Source organism: Drosophila rhopaloa, unplaced genomic scaffold (genome assembly GCF_018152115.1).
Source record: "Drosophila rhopaloa isolate 14029-0021.01 unplaced genomic scaffold, ASM1815211v1 contig_203, whole genome shotgun sequence".
NCBI classification, from domain to species: domain Eukaryota; kingdom Metazoa; phylum Arthropoda; class Insecta; order Diptera; family Drosophilidae; genus Drosophila; species Drosophila rhopaloa.
The window spans coordinates 1,024,610-1,043,395 of NW_025335088.1; the positions used below are offsets into that span (position 1 = coordinate 1,024,610).

General features: G+C 37.4%; 1 long non-coding RNA gene across 2 annotated transcripts; it reads left to right on the top strand.

Moving 5' to 3' along the window:
• The first annotated feature begins 9,944 nt into the window (after positions 1-9,944).
• On the top strand, positions 9,945-11,478 carry LOC108039316. Of its 2 annotated transcripts, none has more exons than XR_001769008.2 (3): positions 9,945-10,327; positions 10,379-10,563; positions 10,632-11,478. It is a non-coding gene; the product is annotated as an uncharacterized LOC108039316 (long non-coding RNA). The 2 variants fall into 2 exon arrangements; XR_001769009.2 differs by having other exon boundaries at positions 10,635-11,478.
• Positions 11,479-18,786: the final 7,308 nt, after the last annotated feature.

Here is an 18,786-nt window from a genome sequence, read left to right on the forward strand (position 1 = left end):
TTAAAAGTTGCTTGAAAGCAAAACGCTGCTCGATAAGCACGCAAAATGACAGACTGGATTTACCGGACAGAAAAAATTACAGTTCGAAAGAATGTTACTTCTAAATGATGTTTTGTTCTGGGTTAGTAAATATCAGGAATGCCACAAAAGTATCGGTTGTTATACCCTTATTATAATTTCAGTCAAAAGTTTGCAACGCAGTGAAGGAGACATTTTCGACCCTATAAAGTATATATATTCTTGATCAGCATCACCAAGAGAGTCGATGTGTTTTTTTTTGGCCAATCAATCCGACTTATCAAATTTCATATGGATTGGCCGACTATATCCTATAGCTGCCATATAACTGAACGATTGGAAATGCCATAACTTTGGTGTTTTTAAAGTTAGGAAGGTTGGATTTTTTATGACTGTTAAGAATGCATCATATGAACAATTTTGGAGAATATAATTTACAGAATATTCTGCAAGGGTATTTCAACTTCGGCTCCGCCCGAAGTTGGCTTTCCTTTCTTGTTTTATATAAATAAAGTATTACCTTTTTCCATGAAATAATTACGATAATAATTACAAATTGTGGGATCAAGTTTTCACAAAGTAAATACCAATTGCAAAAAGTTGTTTCTTCAGAAAAGTTTGTTGCCGTAAATAAAAGCAAAATTGCTTATAATATTTAAAAAATTTAAGATTGATTCCTAAAATATGCTTAATAAAAAACTTGGGAAGGGTATTCAAAATTCAGTCATCCTTTAATCGAGTTTGCATCGAAGAAACCATCTTTTCTGTGGTCTCCTTTGGAATCTTGGTCCATTCTTCCTAGAGGACCTTTTTAAGATCATTTTCTAGACAAGGCAAGCCTTCACCTTGATCCCATCGATAAAAACGAGGTTGCCTCAGCAGAAGCTGCCATACAGGCCTAAGCCATAACATGATTTAAAGCTCCGTATTAGGGACAAGGAAAAAACATTATTTTTTTGATTTTGCTTTGTTATCTGCAGACGAGTCAAAATTTAACCTTTTTGGTTCAAAATGTTTGGCGGCGACCTTGAACAGAATTTCAATTTTTGGGAAAGTTCTAAGCGGATAGCTTTGAAACTGAGGGACTAGTTTGCGTAGAAACGGACGGACGGACAGACATGGCTAGATCGACTCTCCTGGTGATGCTGATCAAGAATATATATACTTTATAGGGTCGGAAATGTCTCCTTCACTGCGTTGCAAACTTTTGACTGAAATTATAATACTCTCTGCAAGGGTATAATAATGAAGTGCCTTAATAAATGCCAAAATACTACCAAATATAACTGCATTTAAATTATGTTCATAGTCTATATAGTTTGTCAGATATATGATTTTGAGTTTAAAGTTTACGTCTGCACGAAATAAGCTGTGAGCCACAGTATATGATATATAAAAGTGTAATTCTGATATAGTAAATAATTACCATATCTCAAAGGAATATTTTAATAAATAGAAATACAGCCAAATACATTGTTTTTCATTTTTATTTATTTTAATTTTTTGATTTTCCTATTTGAGCTATATGATAAAGATGTCCGATTTTAATTTAATTAAAACAGTAATTCCATTTTATTCTTACAACGGCTGTGTATCAAGGGCTAGCAAAGGGGTTTTGCTTGTTTTTCGAATCTGATGCATTTTTGAATTCCCAATCAACAAAAGAGTATATGGTGAGCTGGGAGCTGGCTGATTTGTATCCACTTTTTGGACATAGCCTTTGATTTGTAACCTTCTCCCAATTATAACGAACCTGGGACGAATACATTCATAAATACATGAATAAATAACTTTAAATTAATAAATATTACATAAGTATTTATATAAATTAATATGAAAAATTTGGATTTTAACTATTTTTAGCATTAAAAATCTAAAAGAATTACAATTTTTTTTTGGTTTTAAGGTTTTTTTGTTTGAGAACTGTTATTTTATATATGAAAAAAAATCGCTCTGTTATGAAAGTTCTTAAATTTTGCTTTGGGACAGAACCGGCTAGCTAGATGCTCAAGGCAGGGTACCCCCAATGTTCCAACACTTCCCAACACTAGATATCGATGGAAATCGACGTCTCGCATATTAAGTGCAACTTAACCATCTCTAACGGCATCAAATGTAAACAAACAACAACAAAGGTAAATATTGGACTAAATTGTGACATGTAGATGGACACACACCCATTTTATGGAGCCCCAGTGGATTCTTGGGGGCACCATTCATTGTCAATGGCCGGAGCTACTACGACCGGTTCATCTACCTCAAAGGTAAGTCCCTTAGGCAACCATTTTTCGCAGTTAACAACAGATATTAAATATCATATATTTAAAACATTATTTATTTTAAAATTTTATCTTTCTTTAACAATTCTCTTGCAGAGTCCCGAAACGGACTCATCGTAATTGCACCCGCCCCTAAGCTACTGGTAATGGCTGCTGCTGCTCTTGGGTGCTGCTACTCTTGGGTGCTGCTACTTGACGAAGATAATCCCAACGAACTGACAGGTTAGGGCGAAGTAAGTTTTTTTAACGACGGAATTGGAAAAAATTCCAAACCAATTTCGAATCACTTTATCAATAATCTCATAATCACTCTTACTTTTTTATTTTGTTATAACAAATCCAAGGCCTAGAAAACCCCATAGAGAACCGGGCCTAGCTTAAATAGGTAGATAGCCAAAAAAAGCCCAAAAAAACAAAATAACCGATCACCTACTTTCTTAACATCAACACAGGCCACTCGACGAAATCATTGGGAGCATTTGAATAGTAGCTTGCTGAAATCCTCTTGTGCAGTTCCAAATGTTCCACCACACGAAGCTCACACTTGCCGGGAAGTGTGCGTCCTTTCAGGTTACACCTTGTAGTGATACACTCCTATCCGACGACCTTGCAGATCCTCCATTCAAGCTTTGAGGAACTTCAAGGGGAAACTTAGTGTTGAAGACATTTTTGAAGTCGTTGAGCCTTCGGAAGGAACGTTCTATCTTCTTGGCGACTTCGCTCGTATTCTAGGTTCTTCTGTACCTTGGAATGGATCCCTTTTAAATTTATCGGTCGTTCCCATTCCTGAAATCTCATTATCGGACAAGGACTTCAGTTTTCTCGCCTACTTGAAGCTGGCGCCGCTTAAGAACAAGTGATGTCCGAAATTTGGCCGTATTGCTGGCGACTTCGCTCGTACGAGTTGTCGAGGTTCTTCTATACCTTGGCCTGGAAGCCTTTTAATTTGACTTCAATTTAAAGCAAAACTTCGATTTTCTGGAACATATAGCTAACCATGCTCCTTTTAGGCATTAGGCCGATAAGGTACCGTAAATGCCGTGTACTCTTAGCTCTTCGTGTCCAACTCTATCTGGCAGAATGCGAACTTCCCATCCGCGATGGCGATGTAGTGCGTCTGATTAATTCTGGACAGGACTTCGTCTATGCTGGGCAACGGGTAAGTATCTTTGATTGTCACGCCAATGAGCTAATGTCCATCTAAGCAGAATCTTCTTTTCTAGGCCTTATAGTCTTCTCGATGACTAAGAGCGTTAGCATCTTGTCGATTTTGTCCACGACCACCTTCTACTTTGTTGGAGGGATCGGCTACGGGTCGATCCTTAAAAACCTTGACTTCGTCCATTAATTCTGTGGTGTGCTTCTTCAGGCTAATGGTACCTAGCCCATCCCTCTCAAAGGTTAGGAACTCTTCCTTTATCTTCTCCAGCTCTCGATTCTCGGGCTCGGATAGCGTCCAGGATACGGGATACGCCTTCTCTTCGTCGTCGTCCTCGTGCTCGGCGTAGTGCTCCATCTGCCTAGCGTGGACGAAAAAGGTCCTTGTGGCAGCCTGTCACTGCGAGCGTTGCTGACAGCGGAGAACATGCTGACATTCATTGAGTCATTCTCTTACATACACTTGTACAGTGCGGACCGCACCGGAGAAAGAATAAATATTATTCGTGTAATCTAATAATTGCGTGCAGTTGGTTTATACTTATTTGGGAATTTGCAGGTCATTACATTGGCGACGAGAGAAAAAACCGAACAGAAAAAAAGGCCACGTTAATATAGCCTAAGAAATACTAAAAAAAAAAAAGTGTGGGTTACTTAAATGTAGCCTTATTGTGGCAGTTTTAATACAGCCTAAGAAAATAAGAATTGTGGCCACTTAAATGTAGCCTTATTGTGGCAGTTTTAATACAGCCTACGAAAATAAGAATAGTGGCCACTTAAATGTAGCCTAATTGTGGCAGTTTTAATAAAGCCTAAGGAAATAAGAAAATGAGATAAAAAAAAAAAAAAAAAAAAAAAGAGTGGCCACTTAAATGTAGCCTAATGGAGGCCGTTTCGATACAGCCAGGAAAATACAAAAAAAAAAAGTTATTACGCATTTGTAATAGTTGGTCACGCTAAAGTTGTTTTGTCAAATTTGTCAAAGTAGCGTGGTCGCAAAGTTACATTGTGAATCGCAAAGTTACATTGTAAATCGTAAAAAAAAAAAAAAAGAAAAGAAAGTAATGGCCGAACTTAAGGGGGTCTTCTAGTCTAGAGGCTCGAATATCGACCTTTTTTTAACAATTAATAAAAAAAAAGCAATAGATATTTTTAGTATCCGTTTTTTTATTATTTGTTTATTAAACTTAAAGGAGTACATAAAATAAATTTGCAAAAAAACAAAATTAGTTTTCATTGAGTTATTCCTTCTTAAAGAAGAGGGGAAAAAAAAGAGGCCGTGTCCGCGTCGCCATGATATCTATGCTTGTAGTTATCTGAAAAATAAAACAATGATAGATTCTTAATGAGTACGAATGTCGCTATGGCATGAACCACCAAAAAGAAAATATCTTTTTTTTTCATGAAATGGCGGCTAGTCAAAGAAAAAAGTCGATTTTTTCACTAATTTTTCCACTTTGTCGAATTTTTAAAAATATTATAAATTTAAAATTTTTATTTTTTGTTGGTTCATGCGATAGCGATATATTTAAAGAATATTCATGCCAAATTTCAAGTAAATCGACTGATTAGAACTTGAGTTAGAGTGGCGACCGCATCAAAAAAAGTAGTTCCGAGAAAAACGCGTTTAAAGGTCCAGTCGTTCCCTCAACTGGTCTAGTTGCCACGTCACTAAAACGGCTATAGCTTTCAAAATAATTTGAGTTTTGAAAAATCCTTTTAGGGAGATATTTTTGATCATCCAAACTATCGAATTATGAAAAAAAAAATTTTTCGATTTTCTCAAATTTCTAGACTAGAAGACCCCCTTAAGCCATTCCTATGCAATAGCATAGACAAATCACTCTGGCGCTCCGAATGGGAGGTCTGGTTGCGCGCATTCAACATATATGCGGACAGCGAAGAGATCAGCTTAACTCTTAAAAAGCGCAATAAACTTCTGCATTTGGGAGGGTCACAACTTCAGTCTATTGTTTACAACTTGCCAGGAGCGATGGTCCCTTATATTCCGGAGGAGCAGAACGATGTCTTCACACCTTTGGTAAAAAAATTAAACGAATATTTTTCGCCGATACGCAATTCGGTATTTGAGCGACGTTTGTACCGTGGCATGACACCGCGGGATGGAGAATGTTTCACCGAGTTCCTTATGCGATTGCGTCAGCAGGTGAGGAAGTGTAATTTTGGTACTTCCAAAACAAAAATAGAAGAGACCTGTCTCAAGGATAAATTAATTGATCCTTGGGCACCGGCTGAGCTGAAGAAAAAGTTGCTGTCAACTGAACAGTCCTTGGAGGGAGTCATATCTGCTTGTCTAATTGAGGAACAGGTGAGCAAGCAGACGCAATCAATGTCATCAAATGAATGCTCAGGCTCTATGGTCAATATGATTGCATCGCGCACGGCTAGATGGAAAAACACCAAAGTAGAGTGCGGCAGATGTGGCCGAAATGATCATGATTCAAATAGTTTGCTCTGTCCAGCGAAAAATGCGGAATGTAACAGATGTTCCAAAGTCGGGCACTTTGCTAAGAGATGTCGGACTACTGTGAAGAGATCCGGCGGAAATCATCGAGGAGGTACAAAGCGGCGCTATGTAGATGAAGCACCGGTCCGAGCAGTGAGTGGTGGTCAACAATTTCACAATCACTGTTTTCGAGTTGCGAATGATTGTGACATGGGCGAAGTCATTTCTTGCCGAGTTGGTGGCTTACCAATTAGCATGGTCATCGATTCCGGGTCCAAGTATAACTTATTAAGTCAAGATGATTCGAACTATCTACAAGAAAAAGGCGCTGCTATATTAAATCTGCGAACTGAGTCGACAAATCAATTTCGGGCATATGCTGCGGATCAGTTGTTACAGATTTCATGTGTGTTTGAAGCACCGATTGCAGTTGGAGGGAATGCTGAGTCTATTGCAACCTTTTATGTAATAAAAAAAGGTAGGCAATCGCTGCTTGGTCGCGAAACAGCCATAAAACTCAACGTGTTGCGACTGGGCATATCTATAAATAGAGTCGAAAAGCTAGAACCTTTTCCAAAGTGGAATAATGTATCTATTCGTCTGTCAATTGATCCACATGTGAGGCCCGTGAAACAACCAATGCGACGCATCCCAGTCGCCATTGAAGACAAGGTAAAAGGAGAGCTAGAATCGGCTTTAGCTCAGGATATAATAGAGCCAGTACACGGACCAAGTGAATGGATTTCTCCAATAGTTATTGCATTCAAAGGTGATGGGAATATAAGGCTATGCATTGATATGCGTCAAGCGAATAAAGCAATTCAACGGGAAAATTACCCATTACCAACATTCGAATCGTTTTTAACGAAACTTAAGGACGCTAAGTATTTTTCTCGACTGGATTTGAAGAGTGCGTATCAACAATTGGAATTGCATCCAAATAGCCGAGAAATTACTACATTTATAACACCACAAGGACTGTATAGATACAAGCGTCTACTCTGCGGTGTTAACTCAGCACCTGAGATATTTCAAAAACTGCTGGAGGAACGATTAGCGAAATGCCCGAATGCATTAAATTATATAGATGATGTAATTGTCTTTGGGAGTTCATTGGAGGAACACGACAAAATGTTAGAGATGGTAAAAGTTATTTTCAAGGAAAACAATATATTTCTAAACAAAGATAAATGCGTATGGAAAACACAGCGACTTAAGTTCCTTGGGCATATATTATCTGACACAGGCATTTCTGCTGATCCAGAGAAAATAGAAGTAATTACGGCATTCAGACCACCAAAGAACAAAGAGGAACTTCGTAGTTTCTTAGGCCTGGTCACGTACGTGGGAAAGTTCTTGCCAGATTTGGCAGATACAACAGAACCGTTGAGAAAGTTACTCAAAGCGGATGAGAAATTTCTGTGGAACCAAAAAGAACAGCAAGCATTCGACAAATTAAAAATTGGAGTTTCACGAGTTTCGGAGTTGGCATATTTTAACGTGAAATTAAAAACTCGTGTAATAGCTGATGCCAGTCCTGTAGCGCTGGGAGCGGTCTTAATACAGTTTGATGTCGAAAATAATCCATTTATCATATCGTTTGCAAGTAAGAGCCTTTCTGATGTTGAGAAACGATATTCGCAAACAGAAAAGGAAAGTTTGGCATTGGTATGGAGCGTGGAGAAATTTCATTACTATGTTGCTGGTCTGGAATTCGAGTTGGTAACTGACCATAAGCCATTGGAAGCGATTTTTAAACCAACTTCTAAGCCTCCAGCTAGAATTGAGAGGTGGTTATTACGTCTACAGGCATACCGTTTCCAGGTAATATATAAGTCTGGGAAGGAAAATATTGCTGACTCGATCTCACGCTTATGTGACATTTCAAGTACTAAATCATTTGATTGGGGTGGAGAGGAAAACATATTCCATATGATTTCAATTTCTACTCCGACATCTTTAAATATATCCGAGATTTCCGAAATGAGTACAAGAGACGAGGAAGTACTAGATGCCATAACATGCCTGGACAATGACTGCTGGAATTCTGCAACAACTAGCCCATATTATCCGTTTCGCCTGGAGCTGTCGAGTATTGGTAGTATTCTACTAAGAGGAAGCCGTCTGATCATCCCCCAACAACTACGACAGAGAGTTTTAACACTAGCTCATGAGGGACACCCTGGAGAAGCAGCAATGAAAAGGCGACTGAGATCAAAAGTATGGTGGCCAAAAATTGACAGGGATGCAGAAAAATTTGTCAAGGATTGTCGTGACTGTATATTGGTATCTTTACCAGATAATCCAGTCCCAATGAGACGTCATGCATTTCCGAGTAGCCCATGGGTATGGGTAGCCACTGATTTGTTGGGACCGTTGCCAAATAATGAGCACTTGCTAGTCCTTATTGATTACTATTCTAGGTACATAGAAGTAAAATTTGTAAAATCAGTTTAAAAAATATTGTGAGACGAATGGAATTGACCTCATTACAACCCCTCCATATTGGCCTCAAGCTAATGGCGAGGTAGAAAATATGAACAGGTCATTAGTAAAGCGGTTAAAAATAGCACATGTGAATGATAAAAGTTATAAACAGGAGATTCAAAAATTCATATTAATGTACAATGTCACTCCCCATGGTACTACGGGCTCGCCACCATCCGAGCTTATATTTAATCGCACAATTAGAGACAAGATTCCGGGAGTTCAGGATATAGTTGGGGAAGTGGGAGAAACTGAAGAGAGAGACAGGGACTTTATTGGCCTCGAACTCTTTTACAACCATATTATCCGGCCAAAAGTCGCCCGAGCATATGGCTTCAAAAAGCTCGTTAGGGACAGTTATCTTGAAAGATGAAATGTCTCTAGCATAAGAAAACTTAAACTTTTCCACCTTTACACTATTACAATCGGCTTTAGTTTTGTCTTGTATATAAGACAATACATCAGAAGATGTTTGATCAGGGGAAAGCCGAGAAACGAAAATTTGTTTCTTTAGTGGAACCACTAAAAGGGATTTTGGTGGAGCAGACATTGTTTCTGCAGAACCAACTTGAGCCGGTTGTCCGGACTCAGTAGTCCCTTGTGGTGGTGATACTACATTCTGAGAGATAGGTGGATCCACTAATTGTGAAACCACTACGGACAAATCGGAATTCTTAGAAGTCCCTGGTTGCATGCATTCTGTAACGGATTGTTCGGATACCGAATCTTTTTTAGCTGCTGATCTTAGCAACATTTGAGGGTTTGCTGAAATCAGCTGCTGATCCGCCGGAATGCTCTGTTGTTCTTTTGATTTCGGTTGCGGGGTGTTCCCCTTTTGCTCCTTACCACCAGCGGCCTTTTTGCGCTTAGGGGACTCTTCTAATAGCTTACGACTATTAAACTGCGAGTCCAGCGCAGATAGGAGATCATCAGCTCGGCGAAAACTATCTCTAGCCACTCCGAAACAGCTAATCAGTCCCATCAGGCCGCCTTTAGTTTGGCGCATGAACGATTTCATCTCGTTCGCAACCTCGACACAAGCGTCACAACAAAACTGCAAATTGGGCCCCTTTGAAAGGTCATTACTTGTCCGGCCAGTAAAACCGGCGCACTTGGTGTGCACCATATTTTCACACAGCCAGCAAGTCATATTAGACTGGTCAGCCCTGATTACGAGGCTGCATTTTTTGCAGAAGCAGACTACGTTTTTATTATTCATTTTATTTATTTACCACTGTACCAAGAAAGCGAAATTGAAATTTATAAGCGAGCAGTTATAAGTACCGCAAGAGCGCAGAAACTGCACGCTTAGAACTTTCAAAAGCAAAGAGAGCAAGAGAGCGGGAGCGTAAATAAGTTAAAGTGCATGCACAAAAGAGAAACAGCGTGGATATAAATAGGATAGAAAACACAGATAAGAATTACGAAAAACTAAAACAATTTATTAGTATCAATACAAAGAGCACTCGCGAAGCGAACGGAGTTTAAATTTATGTTTAAATAACCGAAAGAAAATTTAATGTTGTTTTTATAAAACCCACCGATGGGAATAAACGAAAACAAAATACAAAATTCGAAGCGCAGAAAAAAAACACGACCGTTCACTTTGAAAGTCAAAGACGTTTGGACATCGAATCTTCTCAACAGTTGGATGGCAGCGAACAAGGAAATGGTGCCTCACTTGTAACTCAGCCACCACCGCTACCGCCAGCAGAAGCGATTCCCGATATCTCCGTGGAGCAGCCTTCAGATGTGCAGCAGAACTTGAAGCTGAAGCTGAAAAAAATTGGAGGGATGTGGCAGCCTGTCACTGCGAGCGTTGCTGACAGCGGAGAACATGCTGACATTCATTGAGTCATTCTCTTACATACACTTGTACAGTGCGGACCGCACCGGAGAAAGAATAAATATTATTTGTGTAATCTAATAATTGCGTGCAGTTGGTTTGTACTTATTTGGGAATTTGCAGGTCATTACAGTCCTCTTCACGCTTTCGGGATCGGTATGACGTTTACCGTTGAAGCCAACCCGAACGCCTGTCGGAAGTCAACTCCAAAGTTCGCTGCCTGCAGCTAGTGCCGTTTCCACTACGTACTTCTGGACGGGCACACCTAAACCTTCGACCAGGTCTCTGCACGTGACTCATCTTGTTGGGTAAGTAATAATAAGCAGCGCGTTCTCGTCTGAAATGCCGCTGCATTCATCACATCTGGACGTTACAGCAGATCTGAATGATTTTCCCGTTTGAGCTGAAGCCGCTAAATAGATAATAAATAATCGTACAATGCGTGTAAGTCACGGAACACGACCACTCATTTAAGTTTAAAACCGATATGAAAAATAAAAAACCAACCAGAAACCAAATAAATCAAATTTAAAAGTTTGTACAGTGTGCACTCGGCTTAGACGTTTGACAGCTACCGATTTATATCCCTGGCCTACGCAAAGTCATTTGCCATTTTTCCCTGTACTATCCCAAAACTGGGTTATAAAAAAAATCCAAAGCCATCCTAACGAAACCCTAAGCACACTGAGCTAGGAGGGGGTCACCCTTTACCAAACTTTATCGAAATCCCAATAAAACCAAAATAAAACCAAATAACCAATTACCTACTATCTTATTTCCTTCCAGCCAACTTTAAACGCATAAACTTTCACATTGACTATTTTTTTTCCGGCACTTTATCCATTTTAAGATTTTTAAATCCTTTGATTTACCTTTAAAATGCCTTTCCAAAATTGTATGGCTTTCCAAAATGCCTTGCAATTGACCTCAAAATCAAATGCAATCTGCTTCAAAGGTAATTTTTCTACTTCGCACTCATGTCTAGGAAGGCAACGAGCTTTAACAATTCAAAAGTTCATGACAGCCTAAAACTTATCTAAAACCAAAGTTATATTGTGGCAAAACTGAAACAGTGAATTCTTTTGCACATTTTGCCTTCCCCCAGCCATTCTGGAAAACTCGCCCATAAAAAATAACACCCAATCAACAGCTGAAACAATGCATACGTATAAACCGGTTAGCAGAATAGTAAATAATATGAAAAATTACAGATTGAATAATAGAATTGAATAATAGAATTGCCAAAAAAAATTTTAAATTGACATTAAAGAAAATTCATATCTTTATAAATATTTTTTTATTTAGCTATAATATATAAAGTAAATATTCTTCATCACCAGGCGAGTCGATCTAGTCATGTCCGTCTGCAGGAATAAAAGTCGGAAATCAACAGATCGGGAAATAAAATTTCGTTGTTTTTTATCATATACCCGTAAATTTTATAAAAATCGGTCGACTATATTATATAGTTCACATAGGAACGACCGAAAATCGTCCTATCTTCATTGAAATCAAAATATACAATATTTAATTTTTGTAACAGCTGCAGAGGTATATAAACTGCGACTTGTCCTGGCTTCCTTTCTTGTTTTTTATACCCTTGCAGAGGGTATTATAATTTTGGTCAAAAGTGTGCAACGCAGTGAAGGAGACATCTCCGACCCTAAAAAGTATATATATTCTTGATCAGGATCACCTCCTGAGTTGATATAGCCCTGTCCGTCTGTCTGTTCCTACGCAAACTAGTCTCTCAGTTTTAAAGATATCGAATTGAAACTTTGTACACACCCTTCTTTCCTTTGCACGCAGTATATAAGTCGGAATGGCCGGGATCGGCCGACTATATCCTATAGCTGCCATATAAATGAATGATCGGAAATGCCATAACTTTGGTGTTTGTAAAGTTAGTAAGTTGGGATTGGTTTTATGGGTTTTATTTTTGGCCAATCAATCCGATCTACCAAATTTCATAACGATCGGCCGACTATATCCAATAACTGCCATATAACTGAACGATTGGAAATGCCATAACTTTGGTGTTTTTATGTTGTTTATTTAATAATATTGGTGCATAATTATAACAAATGTAAGTTTGTTACATTTTTAATTCATTTATTGATAGCCCGTTTGGGCAGTTTGAGCCCTGTTTAGAAACTAAAAGTAAACTACAATTCAATTCAAAATAAGACTGCGACTCGACACTAAATCGTTCGGCCAAGATGCTGATGCTGATTTGGGCAACCACTGCTGGCGGCCTGCAACTTTTTTGTTGACTCGGCGCCTTGTGAAATATATTGCAATATTATTAGAAATTTGGGTTGAGGAAAACTCAATGTGCAGTCTTTTAAATTATATTTTCCTCCGTAAATAAGAAAAAATATATGTTATTAATTACAACACGGTAATTTAAATTGTTAGAATCACAATAATAAATCTTCATTGTAATTATAATATATTCAGAGTATATTCGGCTCCGAATATGGAATACTTTTTAACTGAGCTGCAACAATATTTTTTCATTTGAGAGGAAATGTAAATTCGAAATCAACATGTTGCTACTCTAAATGCGACAGAAAATTATTTAGAGTTTTCATTGATTCCGCATTTTTCTGTCTAGTTACTTTTTAACCATTGATAAAAATGTAGTTAACAGATGTTTTTACAATTTTAATTAGTCCACAATTAACTTCAAAACTACTTATAGTTACCATTTTAAATTAAATATTTATTATTTGAAATATCCCTAAATGCTTGGTGTAAAATAAAAGTTGTTACTGTTTCGATAATTTTTTTTGACTTTACAAGGTGAAAAGAAAATCAAAAAATTAAAATTTAATGAGAAGACTCAAGGTAAACCTAATGTTAAGATTGGGGGAAGGAGGCCAATATTAAACTTTAAAAAGAAACCTAGAAGAATCCAGAAATGGGTAATTGACTAGTCCGGGAAACACACCTATCCCGATATACCAACGTTTTGTTTCGGACATGCGCCTGATTTTAAAAATAGTAAGTGTATAATTGAACCTACCCGCTTAACTAAAATACATCACACATCCTGTGGCTAGAGGGTTCAACGCCGTGAAGTAACGTAGTCGCGCCCTTTTGTATGTTCATTTTTGCATATTAATTATAACAACAATAATAATTTTAAAATAAGAATTAAGAAAATAATAAATTAATTTATGTGATCAAAAATAGTAGGGCTATTAAATGCAACGTACTTTTGGAAAAGCCATTCCAATTCCCACATGACTATCGTAACATTGAACAAAGAATCTAAAAATGTGGATATACGAGAACTTACAAATGCTTTTTCTGCATCATGTTTCCATTCAAATTTGGTTTTGGATTTTAGACAGTATTGACAATGCTGCCGGCACATCCAAACATTCCCTTTTACCTATATTAGTCCGGTAACCCCCTGAAGGTTTTCGAATGCCTTACGTTCTTTGGTGCTGGAATTCGCACAAGAACTTTAAAGCAAACATTGTATTTTTGTTGTCCGATTATGAGATTGGCGTTCCATAGGCTTTCGACTACCTTTGAAAGTATCTGTCGAGTTGCTAAACAGAGACGTTAAGTCTGTAAACCCAATTGGCATCCGTCGAAACTCATATAGCGGCCTCCCTGGAATAGTAAATGCCGGGAACCCCATGCTTCTCGAATACAGCAGAATTCGCCAAAAGGCATACCTCAAATCTACGCTGCTGATGTAGATGGTTTCATCTACACGGCTCAGAATGAGTAAGCAACCTTAGGAGTGACCTTATTGAGCTTCATGGCATCTAAAAATATCCTTTTTTTAAACAAGAGTGCCTTGGTTATCCCATGGACATTTACCAGGATGAGAGATTTTTCTTTGACCAACTCCAACTGTGCTTTCCTCACTTTCAACGGTATGTAAGGCTCTAGGGGTACGCTCGTAACGTGAAATTCATCTTCAACTACGCCATAAACTTTCGAAGCTAATACGAATTTTCTCTAAAAGTCTATATTTAGGTATAGATTTTTTAGCTGTTGACTTGACCTTTAGTACTCCCAGCTTCAGTTGCTCCACAAAACACATGCAACCGTCTACAAGAAAACTCATCGAAGCCTCCGCATCTAGTAGACTTGGCCCCTTTTGAATTTCTATACCAACTTGAGCGAACGCTATATTCTCTGTCATAGCTGCCGCTCTAAAGCTGAGCTGTGAAATTCTTTTCATTTTCTTGCCCTGGCTACCCTTGCAAAAATGTACGATTTGCCTTTTTCTAAATAATATCTCCCCTGCTTGCAGTTATTCGTTCTCTCGCTCCTTAACATAACTAGCCACGTGCGCCTTTAACCTATCTGATTTGTTTAAATGATTATTTTTTTAATGATTTCTTAAACATTTTTAATTATCTATTATTCTATTTCTTAGATTATCGGAGGAACTTAGGTGTTTCTTTTGGGTCAGGAGCGAGATTTTTCCGGTTGCGTCGTGCTCCACATTCGTTTTTATCCCCTGGGATTTTGGAGCAATCCGCATTTTTAGCACACTATGTTACGAAACACCAGGAATTTATCTGCACTCCCGGTCTCTTCCTCGGACGTCTCGTAGTGATCCTGGAATACACTCTCTTTGTGAACGTGGTATCTTGTGAGTTCTGGAATGCTTCTTAGTACCGGATGTGTGAGACCAACGACTGACTAGAACCCTTTCGGCCTCGTTGCTCTCCTGTCTGTTTGTAATCCACGAAGGACAAATTAATTACGAAATTACGTCTCTGATGTTACTTTTTATTGACCCAATTAGGTTATGATCCGAGATGTTGGCGTTCAATTGGCCTCACAAGCTTCTCATCGTCTTTAGCCCGCAGCTTTTGATCGTGCAGTTCCCGTTCATCTTGAAATTCGGACAGCCGTTTGATTTCGTGGTGCTAACAACGATCCAAAACCACTCTTTGCGCTAACCTTCCAATAAAAATAGCTCAGGATCTCGTCCCATTACACTTTGGGTGCCCTCTGCAAATCCTCACTTCTCTGATTTGCTTTCCAATGCCTTTTTCCAATTCCGTCATTTGAACTTCTAAGACAGTTTTCCGAAATTTTAAACTAGCTCGATCTTCCATGAGCCAGCAGGACTTCAGAACCAGTTCCACCTGCAAGGCCAATGTTGTTTGATTTGTCAAGCCTAATACTAAGATCGAAAATCGAGTTCGTCATCGACAAAACTTGTATTTTTCCAGTGTGTCAGCATTTTTGAGAGTCCATCAAAACAGTGCGTGTAAGACAGCTAGGGTAATACACTCATTCAGCTGGATTTGTTGACAAACAGTTTAAATTACAAAAAATTATCTGCAGAAAAGAGCACTTAAATAATATTCTCAAAAACCTTGGCGAGACGAGTCTGCCAATTTACAAATAAATTAAGAAACAATACAATTTAAATTTAAGAGTTTCTTTTTTTTAATTTACTGATAATTATTTGGTAATGCCAAGGTCATAGATAGGTTCTTGCAGGTGATTTTTGTATGTTTTTCCGACCCTTTTGTATTCCTTTTTTGACAACAGATACTTCAAAAGATTAAATTATTTACTCTTTTCCCTAGGGACTGACAAATGTCATACAAAGTTAATTTCAGCTGACTGGCAACGTACGCTATTTTATGGTATTTTTTTCGTCGATCTGAGATCCGGTGAAAAAACAGATTTCGTCGATCGGAGTACTAGGCCTAAAGAAAATAATATTTAACAAGAAAGGAAAGCTAACTTCGGGCAGAGCCGAAGTTGATATACCCTTGCAGAATATTCTGTAAATTATATTCTCCAAAATTATTCATATGATGCATTCTTAATACTCATAAAAAATTCCAACTTCCTAACTTTGCAAACACCAAAGTTATGGCTATAGGATATAGTCGGCCAATCCCGGCCGTTCCGACTTATATACTGAGTGCAAAGAAAAGGATGATGTGTGCAAAGTTTTAATTCGATATCTTTAAAACCGAGAGACTAGTTTGCGTAGAAACAGACAGACGGACAGACGGACATGCATATATCAACACAGGACGCGATAGGGTCGGAGATGTCTCCTTGCACTCTTTTGATCAAAATGATATGATATGATATAATGATATATAATGATATGTGCACATAAAATAACATATACCTACATATGTATATACAACAAATTTGGATAGCTTTTATTACTATTACTTATTTTTATACCCTTGCAGAGGGTATTATAATTTTGGTCAAAAGTGTGCAACGCAGTGAAGGAGAAATCTCCGACCCTTTTAAGTATATATATTCTTGATCAGGATCACCTGCTGAGTTGATATAGCCATGTCCGTCTGTCCGTCTGTCTGTTTCTACGCAAACTAGTCTCTCAGTTTTAAAGATATCGAACTGAAACTTTGCACACACCCTTCTTTCCTTTGCACGCAGTTTATAAGTCGGAACGGCCGGGATCGGTCGACTATATCCTATAGCTGTCATACAACTGATTGATCGGAAATGCCCTAACTTTGGTGTTTGTAAAGTTTAAAAGCTGGGATTTTCGATGGGTTTTATTTTTGGTCAATCAATTTGACCTACCAAATTTCATAAGGATCGGCCGACTATATCCTATAGCTGCTATATAACTGAACGATTGGAAATGCCATAACTTTGGTGTTTTTAAAGTTAGGAAGTTGGGATTTTTTATGAGTATTAAGAATGCATCATATGAATAATTTTGGAGAATATAATTTACAGAATATTCTGCAAGGGTATTTAAACTTCGGCTCCGCCCGAAGTTAGCTTTTCTTTCTTGTTTCATATTTCTGTCCATCTTCTCCACCGGCACCACTAGCTACAATAAATTTATAATTTAACACAAATAAGGACTGGGTCGTCGGTGAATGTTAACGCATAAAAAAGGAGCCGGTCCAGGGCCGTCAAAAAAATGAGTAGCAAAATCTAATCTAAAGAAAAAACAAAATATAAAATTTTCTAACTTATTTGCATTTTTATAAAATCAATTTTCGTTGCCATTTTACATTTTTGACGAAATGTCCTGATTAGTTTCTTTTCAAAAATCAATATTTTTATTCATTTTTATTTGTTACCAAATAAGAGCCTTAAAGCCCTTCGCTTTAATATTTTACCCATTATTTTAGATAATTTTACCGTCTATGCATGCATTAATTGAATATTTATATTTTAATATGTTTTAATTTGTATCAATGTCTATAATTATTATTATTTTTGTTCTCATGAAATACCAACATTTTTCCTTTTTTGTTAAATAAAATTTATAATGTATAATATAAAATTATAATAACCAGGTTTCTGTACATACAATAATATTATATGGAAAGTAAAAGCTATCCGAGTACAATTTAGTCAGCTTACTAAGTAAGCCTCTTGTATTCTGATGGGAAAGAAGAAAGGAGGAGGCTTGTTTTATGGGGCGGAATAGGATGTGGAGGGAGCTGAGGATGGTTCTTTAATGGTATTTTCCATTTCCCCTGAACTATTTTTTTTTTTTCTGCTTCGTACACTTGTACAAATATGTCCTATGCATAAGTAAATTTAAATTGTTTAACCTTCAAATCTGCAACTTAGATTTTGTAACAGATATAAGCCGTAAATCCATTGATGAGAGGTCTAGGGCGAGCCGTGAAACAAATATGTACATGTGTTAGCTGGAGAACCAGAACTCAAGTTACTGTTTTTGGTACCACGCATGCCACCTTTTTTGGTACTCCAGAATTTGTATTTGCACTACCAGTATCGGTCAGTAATCCGGACGATAAGTCCACTACTTTCTCGCTGTTGCAGAAACGCAGCCTGTGTGAATAGGCTTTTAGAAACGGAAAAACATCGATGATGCCCAGCCAAACATCGATGTTACCGATGTTTTGAAAACATCTATGTTACCGATGTTTTGAAAACATTTTTGTTTTGAAAAACATCGATGTTTTTGTTTTAAAAAACATCGATGTTTTCTTTTAATATATAAAATTATAAATATAATTTAAAATTCACAGTGGAATTTATATTAAAAATGGAAAACAAAACATTTATTCAGTCAACAGAAATTCCAAGTACAAAAACATAAATTCAAGAGATCAGCCTTACAAACTAGTAGTTATAAAAGCCTATCATTATTTTTGTTTATAAACATGAGCTGATTAACTACATTTGCCTTCAATTGTGTACGGCGATAAGAATTGATTTGTCCCGCTTTGCTAAAAGCTCGCTCTAAATATTTTTCTACCAAATTCTTGAAAGGCTTAATGTTCTTTGAACACTCATAATATTAGAATTATTTATTTTTAAATAATCATTACACGCAATTTAAAAATTGACATACCAAATATGTTAGGGCTTGCATGGTTTGGGTTCATTTGCGCTTTTTAAATGGTGTCTTAGCAATATAATTGCATCTGAACGCGTTTTTGCCTTAAACTTTAATTGCAGCATTTCAAAATAGCTTTCAATTGCCTACTCTGTAATTGCAAACAAATAATTAAAAGTTATAATTAACATTATAGGGAAAATTTAACAAATTATAAGCC